Here is a 6,685-nt window from a genome sequence, read left to right as displayed (position 1 = left end):
TCAGTGTGACGGTGTGTCTGGTGTCAGTGCGGATTCGGTGGGACGATTGACCGTGATTCGTTACTGTACAGCTGGCATCATCTCACAAGTAAACCTGGCTTGTAACGCGTCCTTTTGTATATAAATGTATCGGCACGTGGTTCACTCACTTGCTTCAATTAACTTGTAATCTGAGGTGATGAGAACGGACGAGAGAGACAGACAGGATGAGAAAGCTTAAAGGCACTGTTAAATTTAGCACGTGAGCCCGAGCGCCACCCTGTGGAGACTACTGGAAGCTAGAGTACAGAAGGTGTTTTAATTCCTTGCCTATTAATGCAACACAGTTTAGTTAACTGTCACATGTCGCGCCTTAACTAACACCCGACAGGAAATTGTTAATACATATCTCTGTATATGGCGCATAACCATAGAACCATCGAGCATTACAGCACAGAAACAGGCTTTTGGCCTTTCTTGGCTGTGCTGAACCATTTTTCTGCCTTGTCCCAGTGACCTGCACCTGGCCCATATCCCTCCATACACCTCGCATCCATGTACCTGTCCAAGGTTTAATTAAATGTTAAAACTGAGCCCGAGGAGATTGAGAGGGGATCTGATTGCAACATATAAGATTATTAAGGGATTGGACAAGATAGAGGCAGGAAATATATTCCAGTTGCTGGGAGAGTCCAGTACCAGAGGGCATGGTTTGAGAATAAGGTTTAGGTCATTTAGGACAGAGTGAAGGAAAAACTTCTTCTCCCAGAGAGTTGTGGGGGTCTGGAATGCGCTGACGCAGAAGGCAGATAGGTATCTTATGGACAGGGGAATCAAGGGATATGGGGACAAGGCAGGAACCGGGTATTGATAATAGATGATCAGTCATGATCTCAAAATGGCGGTGCAGACTCGAAGGGCCGAATGGTCTACTTCTGCACCTTTTGTCTATTGTCTATTGTCTATTGTATTTACCACTTCATCTGGCAGCTCATTCCACACTCAAGTCTCCCCTCATTCTTCTACGCTCCATGGAATAAAGTCCTAAACTATTGAATCTTTCTCTCTAACCTATGTAATACTTGTTCCTGAAAACGGAAAGGAACAGTGGGCAAAGTTTTGTACTTATTGCTGTGCTTCAGAGCAGGGCGGGGAGGGAGTGCCTCGGGTCATTGCTCAACAGCGCAAAGCATTGAGCGCTTTGCACAGTTTCTGTGGTGTAGTGGTTATCACATTCGCTTCACACGCGAAAGGTCCCCAGTTCAATCCTGGGCAGAAACATTGTTTGGGCTCCAGTGCTTCAAATAAACTTGAGACTCAACTTTTCAGTTTGTGTTCAAGTTTACTGTCATGGGCATCCAGGTGTAAATATAATGAACATTCGCTTTTCTAGCAAAGCCCATTGTACTTCAAACCTGGCAAAGGTAAATTAAAGAAAGAAGAATTAATAGAAATTATATATAATTTACAGGAGAACATAAACGGATTTAAACCTAAGGATGTTCGTGGATAACGTACACTGCGTAACGGGCGAATTAGCCGTCAAACCTGTTGTCATGTATTGTCGCATGAGGATGCATTGTGGTTTCAACGGAGCTCGCATCTCAAATGTTCCCATCCAGAGAAACATCAGGAAGAATAACCGTGTGCTGCAAATTTTCGAACCTACTTTAAAATGTGAAATCGCTTTCTTTTTCCTCCTCCTGTATTCCACTCCTTCCTAGTCCCACCATACAGACTCTCTGTTCAAATTCTCCGCCACAGTCTTCTAGGTTCCATCTTTTCCGTCTGCCTCTCCCCCCTCCCCCGCTCTCTCTCTCTCTCTCTCTCTCTCTCTCTCTCTCTCTCTCTCTCTCTCTCTCTCTCTCTCTCTCTCTCTCTCTCTCTCTCTCTCTCTCTCACGCGCGCGCGCACACACACACACACACACACACATTCAATCTCTCTGCTTCTCTTTGTTTTCTCTGTCGCGAGCAGTACCACAGCCACCCCACGTCAACCGCTCAAATATTTGTGCTTCGTACAGTTTAAGCCGCGGTGGAAACAGTTGGTAACATCAACACCTAAAATGTTCAGGTCTCGAACCAGCGATCTTCCGATGATATTGCAGCGCAAACAGAAGTCAAATATCTTACCATTGGTATCGCACATTCCATTCTTGTTAAAAGCCCAAGGAGGAAGGACTGATAACAACACTGACATCGTGGTTCTGCGGGAATGTCGAAAAGTATGGTTAAAACCTTCCTGTATAATGACGGTAATGTAGAACAGGAAAACTGGGTACTGTTTAGTTTTGAAATGAGGTGACGGTGGGAGATCGCATATTGGTACAGAATTGGGATCACGGTCCTTTTCAATATATCGAATTTGTTGTGATTCCATCTAAAATTAAAACATGGGAGGAATATCTCACGCTGCATAAGGGTCAGTAACTGGCCGTGGAGTTTCTTCCGCAACGTGAACGTCAGGAATAAATACCTATCTCGGAATACGCTCCGCCCCTGACTCAACGCGCAGACCAGACCGTGTAGAGTTACTCCGAAATAACTGCCAATCTTTCTCCGTTACACTCTTAACTCTATAACCTCATTAAAGTCTTACGACCGGTCATTCTGATCAAACCGGCCACAATTATATTGTTTAACATTTCGGCACCGTAATGACCAGTGATGCTTTACTCCAGGATCCCCACAGTGATGTGAAATGTTTGAAATGTATGCCACTGAAAAGTGATCAGGGAAAATGTATCCTGGGATATCAGTGGAGTCCAGTTGGAAAATAACACCTCGCCTTTAGACGTTAAGGAACAGACGGGTAGTATATTGACAGACACACACAAAATGCTGGTGGAACACAGCAGCCCAGGGAGCATCTATAGGAGAAGCACTGTCGATGTTTCGGGACGAGACTCTTCGTCAGGACTAACTGAAAGGAGAAATACTAAGAGATTTGAAAGTAGTAGGGGGAGGGTGAAATGTGAAATGATAGGAGAAGACCGGAGGTGGTGGGACAAAGCTAAGAGCTGGAAAGGTGATTGGTGAAAGTGATACAGAGCTGGAGAAGGGAAAGGATCATGGGAAAGGAGGCCTTGCGAGTAAGAAAAGGGGGTGGGAGCACCAGAGGGAGATGGAGAGCAGGAAGAGTGATGGGCAAAGAGAGAGAGAAAAAAACAAACAGCTAAATATATCAGGGATGGGGTAAGAAGGGGAGGAGCGGCATTAACGGAAGTTAGAGAAGTCAATCTTCGTACCATCAGGTTGGAGGCTACCCAGCCGGTAGATAAGGTGTTGTTCCTCCAACCTGAGTGTGGCTTCATCTTGACGGTAGAGGATGCCATGGATAGACATAAAATGGGAATGGGACGTGGAATTAAAATGTGTGGCCACTGGGAAATCCTGCTTTCTCTGAACACCTACGCTCGGTCCGTCAGAGAAAGTGGACCCGAACCGCGGTGAAGGTTGAAGGAAACGGAAGATGGGTTCACGCTACAAGGTGCAAAAGGCACCAGGAGTTGGAAGACAAGAAAGCATGAAGCTGACAAGCCAGATGCTTTTATGGGGACTGATACCGCGGAGAGTCAGTATGGCCTTGTCCAGAAATACCTCTTTGTCTTTATGTCACACTTATGCCAGTCATTAAGGTGAAGAGTTGGACTCTTGTTGAGTGTGTGCAAAAATACACGAAAGCATGAAGCTGACAAGCCAGATGCTTTTGATAGATAGATAGATAGATAGATAGATAGATAGATAGATAGATAGATAGATAGATAGATAGATAGATAGATAGATAGATAGATAGATAGATAGATAGATAGATACTATATTCATCCCCATGGGGAAATTCAACTTTTTTCCAATGTCCCATACACTTGTTGTAGCAAAACTAATTACATACAATACTTAACTCAGTAAAAAAAAATATGATATGCATCTAAACCACTATCTCAAAAAGCATTAATAATAGCTTTTAAAAAGTTCTTAAGTCCTGGCGGTTGCATTTTAAAGCCTAATGGCATTGGGGAGTATTGACCTCTTCATCCTGTCTGAGGAGCATTGCATCGATAGTAACCTGTCGCTGAAACTGCTTCTGGATGGGTGTGTGTTCAGATACATCCGCATGTCGCCCAGGTAATGTCCCTGGAATGGGTCCCCATGAGCGGAAGCGAAATGATTTCTGTGCAACGTGTGAACCTATTTAACACATCCTGTTCCATCTTCAGAACGAGAGAATGACTGTGATGGCAGTGAAGGGGATTGTGGATGTATCTGTTTCAAAGGATGGTACCTCCTTACCCCGACGGAGGGAAAAGGGATGCCCTCCGAGTAAGTAAATGCACAGAAAACTGTAAATGGGATTTGTTATTGTAATATGGCGGGGGAAATGGGACATTTTTGGGTAATAGCTCTTGAACTGAACGGAGGATGGGTCCTCCTCGGCATACTCCTAATGGAATTTACTGTGTATGTGGAGGAAAAGCTTTTCCTTGGCATCCAGGGCCGCCAGGCGAAAGTGGGAATGTTTCCCCAGGAAATTGGACGGGCTGCTGTAATCTGGTCTATATATTGCCTTCCATGCATCCTATAAAAGATATATCGCAACATCCTTTATGAAGGCGAAGTAAACGAGGGATAAGTGAAAGTGAAAGGTTTTGGATGATAGCATTTCCCTCATATGGTGTGGCCCGAAATTCGCGAGAATTTATTAATATGGCAACCGCTCTAACGAAATTGGCCAATGACACTGCCGATGCCCCTGACTGACGTGCAGACGCAACTGAAAGACCTAACAACAGAGGTAGTTTCCCTTAGAATGGTAGCCTTGCAAAATAGAATGGCCCTGGACCTGCTCTGAGCCGAAAAAGGAGAGGCATGCGCCGTGGTAGGGCAGGAATGTTGGGAATGTTGTATGTATATTCCCGATGCCTCATGAAACATAACTGACCTCAGTCAACACATAAGGAAAAAGATTGAGTAGATTAGGAAGATAGGGAAACAGTTTAAGAATTTTGGTTCAGGTATGAAATGGTGGGAAATAATAGAGGGATGGTTTTCTGGCTGGGGAAGCTGGATTACCCATGGGATAATTATAGTGGTAATAACATGTGCTTTAGGATGCTGGGCATGAGGAGCATTACGATTGTATTGTGACCAGTTAATGAAAAGAGCCTATGATACCTCAAAGGATTAAGCGAAACTGGTGGGCAAAGGAGATACATCCAGGCAAAGAAGTACCTTTTCCGGAGGGATATGAACTCCCTATGAGAAAGAGGAGGAAATACCTCATGAGGAGTGTTGCTCTGAAAGGATCAACAACGAGGGAATTTGTGGAAGAATTTAAGACTCTTTGGATATGTAGGGGTTAATCTAATCACTTGTGAATTCTCTTAAAATTTATCTAAATTCCTTACAGGTCTTGGAATTCAGCTAAAGTCCTTACAAGAAAGATGTTGTGGCCCCGCATTTACGTAATGCTCTTGTTTGTTGCAATCTCGTTCTAAGATCAGAGTCACGTTGTTGGTTGAAATCTAGTTCTAAGCTCAAAGTCAAGCAATGCTCTTGTTAAGTGCTTTAAGTCACGTAATCTGCGTCTATTTAATGAAGCGGGTCTGCAAGACAAACAGAACCCCCAAGCACCGCTTTTAGGTAAAGAGGCTCTCCGTGATATCACGTATAAGTAAAGTCCTTTCACCTGAAACAATTCTCTGAGTCGGCCTGATTTGTTCTGTCTGCTGCTCCTGAGATTTATCTGTAAGAAACTACGTCGTATATGTGCACTTTATGTCAACTTGAATTTCTACAGCATATTCTACCTGTTAATATTATTGTATTGCTTTAATATTATTTTATGTGCTGTATGTGATATATGTTCTGTGCTTTGCACCTTGGTCCCTGTTTCGTTTAGCTGCATACATGTGTACAGATCAATAAAAATAAATCTGAACTTCGGCTTTAAATTGAACTTGAGTGTTGAACAATTTCGATATTTCACTCTGACGCGATCTTTAGACCATAAGACCATCAGCATAATTAGGCCCTTCAGCCCATCGTGTCTGCTTCGCCATTTCATCATGGCTGAACTCGGATCCCACACAACTCTATAAATCTTCCTTCTCACCACATCCTTCGAAGCCCTGGTCTATCAGGAAACGATCAAATTCTGTGTTAAATATACACACGGACTTGGCTTCCGCCTCAGTCTGTGGCAGGACATTCCACGGACGCACTACTTTCTAGCTGAAGAAAATCCTCTTTGCCTATGTTCCAAAAGATGGTCCATTAATTTTGATGATGTGCCCTCTTCTGGGTACCCCCACTAAAGGAAACATCCCCGCCACTACCACCTATCTAGTCCTTTCAAAATTCGTTAGGTTTCAGTGAGATCCCGGTGTATGCTTCTAAATTCCAGTGAATACAGTCCCAAAACTGCCGAACGCTCTCCATATGCCAGCCCAGTCCTTCCCGGAATCATTCTCGTGAATGCGCTCTCGACTCTCTCCAATAACAACAGATCCTTTCTGCGATCTGGGGCTCATAGCTGATGACGTCACTCCAAGTGCGCCTGACTACTGACTCATAAAGGCTCAGCATTATCTCCTTGTTTTTATATCCTGTTCCACCTGAAGTAAATGCTGGCATTGCATGTCCCTTCTTTACCACAAACTCAGCCCGCAGCTTTACCTTCTGCAAGTCTTGCACGGGGACGTCCA

The 6,685-nt window shown here is 44.1% G+C and overlaps 1 non-coding gene across 1 annotated transcript; it reads left to right on the top strand.

Annotated features, from left to right (window-relative positions):
- Positions 1-1,187: 1,187 nt before the first annotated feature.
- On the top strand, positions 1,188-1,260 carry trnav-cac (transfer RNA valine (anticodon CAC)). Its single transcript has one exon. It is a non-coding gene; the product is annotated as a tRNA-Val (tRNA).
- The last annotated feature ends 5,425 nt before the right edge of the window (positions 1,261-6,685 follow it).

This window comes from Hemitrygon akajei, unplaced genomic scaffold, assembly GCF_048418815.1.
Source record: "Hemitrygon akajei unplaced genomic scaffold, sHemAka1.3 Scf000119, whole genome shotgun sequence".
NCBI lineage: Eukaryota > Metazoa > Chordata > Chondrichthyes > Myliobatiformes > Dasyatidae > Hemitrygon > Hemitrygon akajei.
Note: the sequence above shows the minus strand (reverse complement) of the source record. Positions and strands in the feature narration are given on the sequence as shown.